We start from the raw sequence: 15,013 nt of genomic DNA on the forward strand, positions 1-15,013 counted from the left end.
TTAATGTTGCTATAAAAAGGTATGGTTTTCATACATAGATTGATACAATTCACATTTTGTGTCCATAATATTAGTTCATAGAACTGGAATGGCCTGGGATTCAGGAGGCCTGGATTCTAGTGCTAATTCTTGCAAGTTCCTTACCTGCTCAGCTGTCGTTCTATCATTTAAAGGGCATGGACTAGATGATCTTCAGTGTCTAACAACCACTTATTCTGTGATAATCTTGAAATCAAACAAATGTATTGAAGGCATTTATGATGACTTTCATGTCCATAGATTCCATGTTTTGGGGAAACTTTCAAATTCAAGTTTCTTTCCCCATTTTTTTTTTTTTTTTTTTTTTTTTGAGACGGAGTCTGGCTCTGTCGCCCGAGCTGGAGTGCAGTGGCCTGATCTCAGCTCACTGCAAGCTCCGCCTCCCGGGTTTACGCCATTCTCCTGCCTCAGCCTCCCGAGTAGCTGGGACTACAGGCGCCGCCACCTCGCCCGGCTAGTTTTTTGTATTTTTAGTAGAGACAGGGTTTCACCGTGTTAGCCAGGATGGTCTCGATCTCCTGACCTCGTGATCCGCCCGTCTCGGCCTCCCAAAGTGCTGGGATTACAGGCTTGAGCCCCCGCGCCCGGCCTCTTTCCCCATTTTTTAATGAGCAGACTGATCACGCCATACATCTGTCTTGGCAGGGGGAAATTGTCGCCTTGATGTAATCATCCTTAACCAAAAAGCTTGGTAAGTGGCTTACCTAGAATAAGATACTGGATAGATAACGTAGGTAGCAAAGTATAATGAGAACGTAACATAATTTAGGAGTCAGACAGGTGTATATCATCTGTAAGACCTTGAAAAAGCTGTTGAAGGGATCTTAGCCTCATTATCCATATCTGTAAAGTGGAGCTAATACTATCTATGATTATATTCCTCTATGTATAGTAATAATAACCATTTACTAAGCCCGCACTATATGACTGGCAATATATCAAGCACTTTATACAGTATCTAATTTAAGTCTCATGATAAATCTTAACTGTGGATGAAAGCCTAGTTACTTTGTGACTCATTATAGGAGAATGCTGATCTATTTTATATAGGAGAACAGGACTCTTATGAATGATGCCAGACCTCATTTTTGTTATCATGGGAATTCTCTGTGATGTCCAAATACAGTTTATTGCAGTATATCAGTGCCTGTAGCATAATAATGTTCCTTTAGTGCCAAATAATATTCCTTCAGGGCTGAATCTCATTCCTCTTGTTTTGTTTTAGTCACTACACCAGCTCTTCTCCCACTTCTCTGTTTATACCTTTGCTTGGTATTATAATACCTTCCAGGTGTGGTGGTTCATGCCTGTCATCCCAGTGCTTTGGGAGGCCTAGGTGGGACAAATGTTTGAGTCTAGGAATTTAAGCTTACATTGAGCTATTTTTCACGCCACTGCACTTCAGCCAAGGTGACAGAGAAAGACCCTGACTCAAAGAAACTTAAATTTTACAAAGCACTATAATGTAATTCTTTGTAAGTATTTTCACTTACTCGAAACGTTGTGGCTACATGGTATTTGCCAGCCATCATTTTAGGTGGGATGTGAGCCACTCTTCACTGTCTTTCTCCCCTACAACATCAGCCTCTTCAAGGATCTTGCTTACAGATAGATTCATCAATGTACAGAGGAAACTCTTTCTCATAATACTTACAAAACTATATGCAATTTTCAATTCCACCAAAATTGCTTTGTAAATGCAATGTCATTTCAATCAAAATGCTTACAAAAATTATAAACAACTAAATGAGGCAAGCTAATTATCAAGCTATCTAGAAGACAAAGTGCATAAGTGTAGCTAAGAATTTTTTTTTTTTTTAAACCGTGATGAAGAGGATAGACAAACAGGAAATATATAAATTGTGATTTAGACTGAAATTTTAGGAAGGAGCCTTCATGGGTTAGAAGCATGTCTGTAATCATGCTCACTCTAATTATAATTAGAGCTAAAGCAGCAACAATTAGGTCACTGTTTATGACATTTTCTTTTGCATAGGGTGGATAAGACTGGCTTAGGTTTTCTTAAATAGGGCATTAGAATTGAGACATTTATTTTTGCCTACCCACTCAAAAACTATTTCTCCTTCCTTGCGAAGGAAAATCTACTTTAGGTAGCAAATCTCCAAGAGAAGTGGCAAGTTTAGGGATGAAAGCCATCATAGTAATAGGAAGCTCTTCTCAGATAGGAAGAGCTTGGTCCTCAGGATATCATTAAAATGCTGGGCTACCACTGAGACCACCGACTTCAGGGATTTTTATTAAATAAACAAAATTATATGTTTGCTTAAAAACATTTTAGTCAAGTTATCTGTTACCTGAAGCCAAAAACATTTCTAATTAATACAAGTGATACAGTGGCAGTGTAAAAATAAGTATTCTAAAATACTCTTTACTTATTGAACATTTAAATAAGTAAATATACAAACGTTTGTTGATCTGTATGATAAATCATGTCTTTACTGAAAAATCATTAAAATTCCAGAAGTATATATGGAGATAAAATGTAGAGAGCCAATAGGTTAATCACAGGGATTAGCAGCAGAAAATTACTCAACTATAAACTGATTTCCCTGTTTTCTTCATAAAGGTGAATTTAGTGTTTTGAAATGACTGAAAGGTTCTTCTGAAGATTTACATAGCTCTATTCGATCATTTTTTAAGAGAATTTAACTGTCTTTAATTAAGCCAGGCATTAGAGAGATTTCCAAAAATGTAAAACTATTCTACTCTTCTGATTAAATTATCTTTCATTTGGGAAGATACATATATGTTTTAATTAAAATACTATGTTAACAGGTAATGAGATTACTTTTAGAGATAAATATGGTTAAAATTTCAGTTTTAATTTTTTTGCTGTGTTTTTTTGTGTACAAAAAAAAAACACAACTTTTAAGTTCAGGGCTACAAGTGCAGGTTTGTTATATAGGTAAAATTGTGTCATGGGGTTTGTTGTATAAATTATTTTGTCACCCAGGTATTAAGCCTAGTACTAATTAGTGATTTTTCCTGATCCTGTCCCTCCCCCAACCCTCCACCCTCCAGGAGGCCCCACTGTCTGTGGTTCCCCTCTACGCATCCATGTATTCTCATCATTTAGCTCCCATTTATAAGTGAGAACACGTGGTATTTGGTTTTCTGTTCCTGTGTTAGTTTGCTAAGGATAATGGCCTCCAGCTCCATTCATGTCCCTGCAAAGGAAATGATCTCCTTATTTTTTATGGTTGCATAGTATTCCACAGTATATATGTACCACTTCCTTTTTTTCCATTGATAGGCATTTAGGTTGATTCCATGTCTTTGCTATATTCAATCATTTTTAAACTACACACACACACACACACACACACACCCCACAGATATTTGGCATTCAATGTATTTTTGTTTGTTTTTGAGACAAAGTCTCGCTCTTGTTGCCCAGGCTGAAGTGCAATGGTGCAATCTCGGCTCACTGCAACCTCCAACTCCAGGTTTCAAGCAGTTCTCCTGCCTCAGCCTCCCAAGTAGCTGGGATTACAGGCATGTGCCACCACACTTGGCTAATTTTGTATTTTTAGTAGAGACAGGGTTTCTCCATGTTGGTCAGGCTGGTCTCGAACTCCCGACCTCAGGTGATCCGCCTGCCTCTCCCTCCGAAAGTGCTGGGATTACAGGTGTGAGCCACCATGCCTGGCAGAATTTTAACAATTGTATACATCTGTATAATTAAGAGTCAAAACTGGATATAGAACATTTCTATCACCTGAGAAAGTTCTTGCAAAAGATAACCATTGATCTGATTATTACCATAGAAATTATTTTAATTGTTTAATTAATTTAACAATTTCAATGTAATTTAATCAAACACATTAGACAATTCAATTAAACATTTGGTTAATTGTTCAAAGGGTTTAATTATCTTAATTGTTCTAGAACATAATATAAATGGTAATATAATGTGCATTTTTTTGTGTCTGGATTATTTTGCTCAACATGTTTATGATCCATCCATACTGTGTGTTTATCAGTAGTTTATTCATTTTTGTTGCTGAGAAATATTCCATCATGTGAATATACCACAGTGTTTTTATCCATTCTTCTGTTGAATGATATTTGGGTTGCTTTTAATTGCTGGCTATTAAGAATAAAGGTGTTATGAATATTCTTTTTTGTTAATGTATTTATTTTTATTTCTTTCAATAGTTTTTGGAAAACAGGTGGTTTTTGGTTACATGGATAAATTATTTAGTGGTAATTACTGAGATTTTGGTGAGCCCATCACCTGAGCAGTGTACACTGTATCCAGTGTGTAGTCTTTTATCCTTTACCCCTACTTCCTCCCAAATCCCCAAAGTCCATTATATCATTCATATGCCTGTGTGTCCTCATAGCTTAGCTCCCACTTATCAATGAGAACATATGATATTTGGTTTTCCATTCCTGAGTTACTTCACTCAGAGTAATAGTCTCCAACTCTATCCAGGTTGCTGTATTTGCCATTATTTCGTTCCTTTATACGGTTGAGTAGAATTCCATGGTGTATATGTACCACACTTTCTTTAGCCACTTGGTCATGGGCATTTAGCCTGGTTCCATATTTTTGCAATTGCAAATTGTGCTGCTATAAACATGCATGTACAAGTGTCTTTTTCATATAATGACTTCTTTTCCTCTGGGTAGATACCCAGTAGTGGGATCGCTGGATCAAACAGAAGTTCTACTTTTAGTTCTTTAAGAAATCTTTTTACTGTTTTCCATAGTGTTTGTACTAGTATACATTTCCACCAGCAGTGTAAAAATGTTCCCTTTTCACCACATCCATGCCAGCATCTATTATTTTTTGATTTTTTAAAATTATGGCCATACTTGCAGGAGTAAGGTGGTATCTCATTGTGGTTTTGATTTGCATTTCCCTGCTAATTAGTGATGTTGAGCATTTTTAAGTATGTTTGTTGGTCATTTGTATATCTTCTTTTGAGAATTTATTAATATCCTTTGCCCACTTTTTGATGGGATTATTTGTTTTTTCTTGCAGAGTTTTTTGAGTTCCCTGAGTCTGGATATTAGTCCTTTGTGAATATTTTCTCCCACTCTGTGGGTTGTCTGTTTGCTCTGCTGTAATCAGAGTGCAGAAGTTTTTAGTTTAATTAGGTCCCACGTATTTATTTTTGTTTTTGTTGCATTTGCTTTTGGGTTCTTGGTCATGAACTCTGCCTAAGCCAATGTCTAGAAGATGTCTAGATACTGATGTTATCTTCTAGAATTTTTTAGGGTTTTAGGCCTTAGATTTAAGTACTTGATTCATTTTGAGTTGATTTTTTGTATAAGGTGAGAGATGAGGATCCAGTTTCTTTCTTCTACATATGGCTTGCCAATTATCCCAGCACCATTTGTTGAATAGGATGTCCTTTCCCTACTTCATGTTTTTGTTTGCTTTGTCAGAGATCGGTTAGCTGTAAGTATTTGGCTTTATTTCTGGGTTCTTTATTCTGTTCCATTGGTCTATGTGCCTATTTTTATACCAGTACCGTGCTGTTTTGGTAACTATAGCCTTATAGTACAGTTTGAAGTCGAGTAATGTGATGCCTCCAGATTTGTTCTTTTTGCTTAGTCTTGCTTTGGCTATGCAGGCTCTTTTTTGGTTCCATATGAATTTTAGGATTGCTTTTTCTAGTTCTGTGAAGAATGATGGTGGTATTTTAATGGGAATTGCATTGAATTTGTAGATTGCTTTTTGGCAGTATGGTAATTTTCACAATATTGATTCTACCTATCCATGAGCATGGAATGTGTTTTCGTTTGTGTGTGTGTGTGTCATCTGTGATTTATTTCAGCAGTGTTTTGTAGTTTTCCTTGTAGAGGCCTTCTACCTCCTTGGTTTGGTATATTCCTAAGTATTTTATTAATTTTTACAGCTGTTGTAAAAGGGGTTGAATTCTTGATTTGATTCTCAGCTTGGTCGCTATTGGTGTATAGCGGTGCTGCTGATTTGTGTACATTGATTTTGTACCCTGAAACTTTACTGAATTCATTTATCAGATCTAGAAGCTTTTTGGATTATTCTTTAGGGTTTTCCAGGTATATAATCATATCATCACCAAACAATGATAGTTTGACTTCCTCTTTTTTTATTTGGATGCTCTTTATTTCTTTCTCTTGTCTGACAGCCCTGGAGAGGACTTCCAGTACTATGTTGAATAAAAGTGGTGAAAGTGGGCATCCTCATCTTGTTCCAGTTCTCAGGGGAAATGCTTTCCACTTTTCCTGTTCAATACAATGTTGGCTGTGAGTTTGTCATAGATGACTTTTATTACCATGAGGTATGTCCCTTCTATGCCAATTTTGCTTAGGGCTTTAATCATAAAGTGAGGCTGGATTTTGTCGACTGCTTTTTCAGCATCTATTGAGATGATCATATGATTTTGTTTTTAATTCTGTTTGTGTGATGTATCACATTCATTGACTTGCATATATTAAACCATCTCTGCATCCCTTATATGAAACCAACTTGATCTTGGTGGATTATCTCTTTGATATGCTATTGGATTCAGTTAGTTAGTATTTTGTTGAGGGTTTTTGCATCTATGTTCATCTGGAAAATTGGTATTTTTTTTGTTATGTCCTTTCCTGGTTTTGGAATTAGGGTGATACAGGCTTCATAGAATGATTTAGGGAGGATTCCCTCTTTATCTTTGGGAATAGTTTCAGTAAGATTGGTACCGATTCTACTTTGAATGTCTGATATAACTCAGCTGTGAATCCATGTAGTCCTGGACTTTTTTTTGGCAATTTTTAAATTACTGCTTCAATCTTGTGACTTGTTATTGGTCTGTTCAGAGTTTCTATTTCTTACTGATTTAATCTGAGAGGATTGTATATTTCCAAGAATTTATCCATCTCCCAGATTCTCTAGTTTGTGAGCATAAAGGTGTTCATAGTAGCCTTGAATAATCTGTTGTATTGCTGTGGTATCAATTGCAATATCTCCCATTTCATTTCTAATTGAGCGAATTTGGATCTTCTCTGTTCTTTGTTAATCTTGCTAGTGGTCTATCAATTTTATTTATCTTTTCAAAGAACCAGCTTTTGGTTTCATTTATCTTTTGTATTGATATTCTTGTTTCAATTTCATTTGGTTTTCCTCTGATTTTGGTTATTTCTTTTCTTCTACTGGGTTTGGGTTTGGTTTGTTCTTGTTTCTCTGGTTCCTTGAGGTGTGACATTAGATCGTGTATTTGCACTCTTTTAGACTTTGTGATGTACGCATTTAATGCTATGAACTTTCCTCTTAGCACCATTTTTGCTGTGCCCCATAGGTTTTGATAAGTTGTGTCACTACTATTGTTCAGCTCAAAGAATTTTTAAATTTTCATCTTGATTTCATTGTTGACCCAAAGATCATTTAGAGGCAGATTATTTAATTTCCATGTATTTGTATAGTTTTGAAGGTTCCTTTTGGACTTAATTTCCAGTTTTATTCCATTGTGATCTGAGGGTATACTAGATAGGACTCCAGTTTTCTTAAATATATTGAGAATTGCTTTGTGGCCTATTATATGGTCTGTCTTGGAGAATGTCCCATGTGTTGATGCAAAGAATGTATATTCTGCAGTCGTTGGGTAGAATGTTCTGTAAATATCTGTTAAGTCTATTTGTTCTAGGGTATAGTTTAAGCCCATTTTTACTTTATTGACTTTCTGTCTTGATCACCTGTCTAGTGCTGTCAGTGGAGTATTGAAGTTCCCAAGTATTATTGTGTTGCCATCTGTCTCATTTCTTAGGTCTAGCAGCAATTGTTTCATAAATTTGGGAGCTCCAGCATTAGGTGTGTATATATTTAGGGCTGTGATATTTTACTGTTGGACCATTCATTTTATCATTATATAATGACCCTCTTTGTCTTTTTTTTAACCATTTTTGATTTAAAGTCTATTTTGCTTGATATAAGAATAGCTACTGCTGCTCACTATTGGTTGCCATTTCATGGCATGTCCTTTCCATCCCATTTCCTTAAGTTTATGTGAATCCTTAGGTGTTAGGTGAGTGTCTTGAAGACAGAAGATACTTGATTCATGGATTTTTATCCATTATTCCATTCTGTATCTTTTAAGTGGACCATTTAGGTCATTTGCTTCAATGTTCGTATTGAGATGTGAGGTACTGTTCTTTTTATCATGTTAGGTGTTGCCTTAGTACGTTGTTTTGTTTGTTTGTTTGTTTGTTTGTTTGTTTCTGTTGTGCTGTTGTTTTATAGGCCCTGTGAGATTCATGCTTTAAGGATGTTCTATTTTGATAGATTTTGAGGTTTTGTTTCAAGATTTAGAACTCCTTTTAGCATTTCTTGTAGTGCTGGCTTAGTAGTGGTGAATTCTCTCAGCATTTGTCTAAAAAATACTTTATCTCTCCTTCATTTATGAAGCTTAGTTTTACTGGATACAAAATCCTTGGCTGACAATTATTTTGTTCCAGGAGGCTGAAGATGGGACCCTAATCCCTTCCGTCTTGTAAGGTTTCTGCTGAGAAGTCTGCTGTTAATCTGATAGGTTTTCCTTTAACGGTTATCTGATGCTTTTGTCTCACAGCTCTAGAGATTCTTTCCTTTGTCTTGACTTTAGATAACCTGATCACTATGTGCCTAGGTGATGATCTTTTTGTGATTAATTTCCCAGGTGTTCTTTGAGTTTGTATTTGGATGTCTAGATCTCTAGCAAGGCCAGGGAAGTTTTCCTCAATTATTCCTTCAAATAAGTTTTCCAAACTTTAAATTTCTCTTCTTCCTCAGGAACATCAATTATTCTTAGGTTTGGCTGTTTAACATAATCACAAACGACTTGGAGGCTTTGTTTATTTTTTGAAATTATTTTTTATTTGTCTTTGTCTGATTGGGTTAATTGGAAAGCCTCAACTTTGAGCTCTGAAATTCTTTCTTCTACTTGTTCTAGTCTATTGTTGAAACTTTCCACTGCATTTTGTATATCTCTGGGTGTCTTTCATTTTCAGAGGTTGTGGTTATTTTTTTCTTTATAATATCTATTTCGCTGGAGAAATTTTCATCTATATCCTCTGTTGTTTTTTCAATTTCTTTGCATTTTTTTTTTTTTAACCTTTCTCTGGTATCTTCCTGAGTAGCTTGATAATCAACCTTGTTAATTCTTTTTTTTTTTTTTTTGAGACAGAGTCTCGCTCTGTCACCCAGGCTGGAGTGCAGTGGCACAATCTCGGCTCACTGCAAGCTCCACCTCCCGGGTTCACGCCATTCTCCTGCCCCAGCCTCCCGAGTAGCTGGGACTACAGGTGCCCGCCACCATGCCTGGCTAATTTTTTGTATTTTTAGTAGAGATGGGGTTGTTAATTCTTTATCTGGCAATTCAGAACTTTCTTCTTGGTTTGGATCCATTGCTTTGGGGAGCTAGTGTGATCTTTTGGGGGTACTATAGAAATCTGTTTTGTCATATTACCAGAATTACTTTTATGGTTCCTTCTCACTTGTGTAGACTAATTCAGTGGAGGGTTCTGAAACTCAATGTCTGTTGTTCAGATTCTCTTGTCCCACATGGTGATCCCTTGATGTGGTACTCTCTGCCTTTGCCTATGGATGGGGCTTCCTGAGAGGTAGACTGTAGTGATAGTTATTGCTCTTCTGGGTCTAACCACCCATCAGGGCTACCAGGTTTTGGGCTGGTGCTGGAGGATGTCTGCAAAAAGTCCTGTGATGTGATGCATCTTCAGGTCTCCCAGCCATGGATACCACCACCTGCTCTGGTAGAGGTGACAGGGAAGTGAAGTTGACTCTGAGAGTCCTTTGCTGTAGATAGGTTTAGGGTGCTGGCTTTCTTGAATGCTAATTATGCTACTGGTGAAGTTGTCATGTGGACATATTCAGGACCTCTGGTTAGCCAGGATATTGCAGACAGTGGAATTTAAGTGTTGTCGCCTCCTTCCTGGGATCAGGGTTGTTCTGTCTTGAGTTGCTATAATGTTCTGAGTTGGTTGGCCTCCAGCCAGAAGATGGAATATTCAGGAGAGCACCAGCTATGATAAGGCTCTAGGATTGACCTAAGATGACCAGGGTAACTATTTTGGTTTCTCAGGTGATGGGCAGGGCCATAAAGCTCCCAGGAGTTTCTTTGTTTTGTGTTTGGCTACCAGGGTGGGTAGGGAAATACCATCAGGCGTGGTCAGGGTTAGACAGGTCTGGGCTCAGACCCTCTCCTTGGGCTGTACTTGCTGTGGCCACTGTAGGGGATAGGGGAGTGGTTCTTAGGCCAATGGGATTATGTTCTAGAGGGGATCTTGGCTGCATCTGCTGTGTCATATAGTTCACCAGAGAAGTGGGGGAAAGCTGGTAGAGAGAGGCCTCACCCAACTGCCATGCAGTTGGTGAGGCTGCTCTCGCTCCCCTTGTCCCCACTGTGTAGACCTTGCTCCAGGTCCTGAGCTACCCTGCTGAAAAAGCAAGCTTGGCTTTTGGACTTCGTCCCTCCCCATCTGCCCAGTCTGTTGGCTGCAGCTCCTATGCTTCTTCCCTCACTCACCTGTATCCATAGTAGCTCCCGCTCATCCCACAGACTTCACTCAAGAAAATTTTTGCCTAGCCAAAACCACTACCAATTTCAGTTGGGAGCTTCCTTTGTCCCACGACCATGAATCAACTCTCCGAATTTCACTGACTGATTTTCCCAAGGGTTACTGTGAGACATAGTCAGGCATGGCTTTGGGGGGCTTGAGCTGAAGACTGGGAGTACCTTCAAGGTACTTCCTGCTGATACCTCTACTGTTATATTTCTCACAAATCCTTAATCCATTTCTTCTCTAGGTAAGGGTAAATCTTTCCTGTGATCCGGATTTTCAGATTCTCTGGTAGGGATGTGTGTTTGGCAGTAGGTTTTCCCCATCTCACACTTTGGGAACTCAGCTTTTTGTCTGTTTCAAGGAATTTGCAGTTGCATTCTGGTTCTTTCAAAGGATCTGCGAATTTGTTCAGTTTTCCTGGTACATTCCTGCAGTGGTTCTTTGTGCAAAAGACCATGATGTGAGTCTCCACACTGTTCTGTCTGTCCATGTGGGAGCTACACATTAGCCCTGTCTCCTATCTGCCATCTTCCTCTCCTCAATTTATTTTTTTAATTGACAAATAGAAATTGTATATATTTATCATGTACAACATGATGTTTTGAAATATGTGTACCTTGTGGAATGGTTAAATCAAGCTAAATAATACTTGCATTACCTCACACCCTCACCATTTTTTTGTGGTAAGGACACTTAAAATCTACTATCTTAGCAATTTTTGAAAATACATTGTTTTTGAAATACAGAAATACATAGTTATTAACTATAGTCACCATGTTGTACAATGTATCTCTTGAAGTTATTTCTCCTATCAAAATGAAAGTTTGTATCCTTTGACCAATGTCTCCTCAATCCTTCTTCCCCCAGAGCCCCTGGTAACCATCTTTCTACTCTCTACTTCAATGACTTCAAGTTTTTTAGATTCCACATACAGGTGAGATCATGTGGTATTTGTCTTTCCATGCCTGGCTTACTTCACTTAACATGTTTTCCAGGTTCATCGACGTTGTCACAAATGACACAATTTTCTCATTTTTAAGGCTGAATAATATTGCATTGTGTGTGTGTATATATATAACATTTTCTTTACACATTCATCTGTTGATGGACACTTAGGTTGATTCCATATGAAAAAAATGGGAATGCATATATCTCTTTGACATACTGATTTCATTTTCTTTGTATATATACCCAGAAATGAAATTTTTGGGATCATATAGTGGTTCTATTTTTAATTTCTTAGGATAAGAACCTCCATATTGTTTTCCATAATAGTTGTATTAATTTATGTTTCCGCCAACAGTGTGCAAGAGTTCCCTTTACTCCACATCCTAGGCAACATATATTTTTCATCTTTTTGATAATAGCCATTCTAGCAGGTGTGAGGTGATATCTCATTGTGGTTTTAATTTGCATTTCTCCGATGATTAGTGATATTGAGCATTTTTTCATATAACTGTTGGACAGTTGTATGTCTTCTTTTGAGTAATGTCTGTTCAGGTCCTTTGTACATTTTTAAATCTGGTTATTTGTGTGTGTGTGTGTGTGTGTTTTTTTTTTTTTTTGGAAATTTGATTTGTTTGAATTCATTATGTATTTTGGATACTAACCTCTAATAAGATGTATGATTTGTAAATATTTTCCCTCATTCTGTGGGTGTTCTCTTCACTCTGTTGATTTTTTCATTGGCTATGCAGAAGCTTTTTAATTTGATGTAATCCCATTTGTCTATTTTGGGGCAATATTAAAAAAATATTGTCCAGTCCAATGCTATGGAACTTTTCCCCTATGTTCTTTCTTGTTAATTTCATAGTTTCAGGTCTTATGTTTAAGTTTTAAATTCATTTTGATTAGACTTTTGTATGTGGTATGAGAGAAGGGACTAAGTTTATTCTTCTGTGTGAGAATATTCAGTTTTCCAAAAACCACTTATTTAAGAGATTATCTTTCCCTGTTGTTTGTTCTTGGTACCTTTGTCAAAAAATCAATTGACCATAAATGTCTGAGTTTATTTCTGGGCTTTTTATCCTGTTCCATTGGTCTATGGATTTATGTGCCCATTTTTATGCCAGTACCATGTTGTTTTGACTACTACAGCTTTGCAGTATACTTTGAAGTCAGGTAGTGTGATGTTTGTTTTGTTTTTGTTTTTTCTCAATATTGCTTTAACTATTTGTGGTGAGCATTCAAGTATAAATATATTTTTTGTGTATATGTATATGTATGTGTATATATATATATATACACACACACACACACACACACGCTAATTTCTTTTGGGTAAATACCTAAGAGTAGTATTTCTGGGTCATATAGTAGATATAGCTTGAACTTTAGAAAACTTAGTTCAGGAGACCATGTAGTGAGACCCTCGCAAGGTCTGAGAGTCACTGGAGCTACCAGCAGCACCATGGGGCCCTGGGGAGAGCCAGAGCTCCTGGTGTGGCACCTAGAGGCGGTAGCTTCAGAGCCTCCAGTGCCTGTGGGGCTGGAGGTGAAGTTGGGGGCCCTGGTGCTGCTGCTGGTGCTCACCCTCCTCTGCAGCCTGGTGCCCATCTGTGTGCTGCGCCAGCCAGGAGCTAACCATGGAGCCTCAGCTTTCCGCCAGAAAGCGCTGAGCCCAGTAAGCTGTTTTGCGGGGGGCATATTTTTGGCCACCTGTCTCCTGGACCTGCTGCCTGACTACTTGGCTGCCATAGATGAGGCCCTGGCAGCCTTGCACGTGACGCTCCAGTTCCCGCTGCAAGAGTTCATCCTGGCCATGGGCTTCTTCCTGGTCCTGGTGATGGAGCAGATCACACTGGCTTACAAGGAGCAGTCAGGGCTGTCACCTCTTGAGGAAACAAGGGCTCTGCTGGGAACAGTGAATGGTGGGCCGCAGCATTGGCATAATGGGCCAGGGGTTCCACAGGCGAGTGGAACCCCAGCAAGCCCCTCAGCCTTGCGTGCCTGTGTACTGGTATTCTCCCTGGCCCTCCACTCTGTGTTTGAGGGACTGGCGGTGGGGCTACAGCGAGACCGGGCTCGGGCGATGGAGCTGTGCCTGGCTTTGCTGCTCCACAAGGGCATCCTGGCTGTCAGCCTGTCCCTGCGGCTGCTGCAGAGCCACCTTAGGGCACAGGTGGTGGCTGGCTGTGGGATCCTCTTCTCATGCATGACACCTCTAGGCATCGGGCTGGGTGCAGCTCTGGCTGAGTCGGCAGGACCTCTGCACCAGCTGGCTCAGTCTGTGCTAGAGGGCATGGTGGCTGGCACCTTTCTCTATATCACCTTTCTGGAAATCCTGCCCCAGGAGCTGGCCAGTTCTGAACAAAGGATCCTCAAGGTCATCCTGCTCCTAGCAGACTTTGCCCTACTCACTGGCCTGCTCTTCATCCAAATCTAGGGTGTTTCAAGAGAGGGGCAGGGGAGATTGATGATCAGGTGCCCCTGTTCTCCCTTCCCTCCCCCAGTTGTGGGGAATAGGAAGGAATGGGGAAGGGAAGTACTGAGGACCAAAAAATTCTCTGGGAGCTAAAGATAGAGCCTTTGGGGCTATCTGACTAATGAGAGGGAAGTGGGCAGACGGGAGGCTGGCCCCAGTCCCAAGAAACAAGAGATGGTCAAGTTGCTAGAGACATGATCAGGGGACATTAGGATTGGGGAAGACACTTGACTGCTAGAAGCAGAAGTTGGACACTATACATAAGGACAGGCTCACATGGGAGGCTGGAGGTGGGCACCCAGCTGCTGTGGGACAGCTATGTAGAGGTCATAAACCTAGAGTCAGTGTCCTGTTGGTCCTAGCCCATTTCAGCACCCTGCCACTTGGAGTGGACCCCTCCTACTTTTCTTAGCGCCTGCCCTCATATCTATCTCCCTCTTCCCGTCTCCCAGGGGACTAGTGCCAAATGGTCTCTCCCTGCCAATTTTGGTATCTTCTCTGGCCTCTCCAGTCCTGCTTACTCCTCTATTTTTAAAGTGCCAAACAAATCCCCTTCCTCTTTCTCAAAGCACAGTTATGTGGCACTGAGCCCTACCCAGCACCTCAGTGAAGGGGTCCTGCTTGCTCTTTATTTTGGTCCTGGATCCTGGGGTGGGGCAGAAATATTTTCTGGGCTGGGGTAGGAGGAAGGTTGCTGCAGCCACCTACTGCTACTGTACCCTAGGAATATGGGGACATGGACATGGTGTCCCATGCCCAGATGATAAACACTGAGCTGCCAAAACATTTTTTTAAATACACCCGAGGAGCCCAAGGGGGAAGGGCAATGCCTACCCCCAGTGTTATTTTTGGGGAGGGAGGGCTGTGCATAGAGCCATATTCTTTAGAATCTATTTTATTAACTGACCTGTTTTGGGACCTGTTACCCAAATAAAATATGTTTCTAGACAAAAAAAAAAAAAAAAAGAAAAGAAAACTTAGTTCAGTCATTTGCAGTTCCAC

The 15,013-nt window shown here is 39.4% G+C and overlaps 1 pseudogene across 1 annotated transcript; it reads left to right on the forward strand.

Moving 5' to 3' along the window:
* The first annotated feature begins 12,948 nt into the window (after window positions 1-12,948).
* Window positions 12,949-14,987, forward strand: LOC102115495 (zinc transporter ZIP1 pseudogene; annotated as a pseudogene). The gene has a single exon (XR_012430033.1). The product of XR_012430033.1 is annotated as a zinc transporter ZIP1 pseudogene (transcript).
* Window positions 14,988-15,013: the final 26 nt, after the last annotated feature.

The sequence above is a fragment of the Macaca fascicularis genome, chromosome X (assembly GCF_037993035.2).
Source record: "Macaca fascicularis isolate 582-1 chromosome X, T2T-MFA8v1.1".
Lineage (NCBI taxonomy): Eukaryota > Metazoa > Chordata > Mammalia > Primates > Cercopithecidae > Macaca > Macaca fascicularis.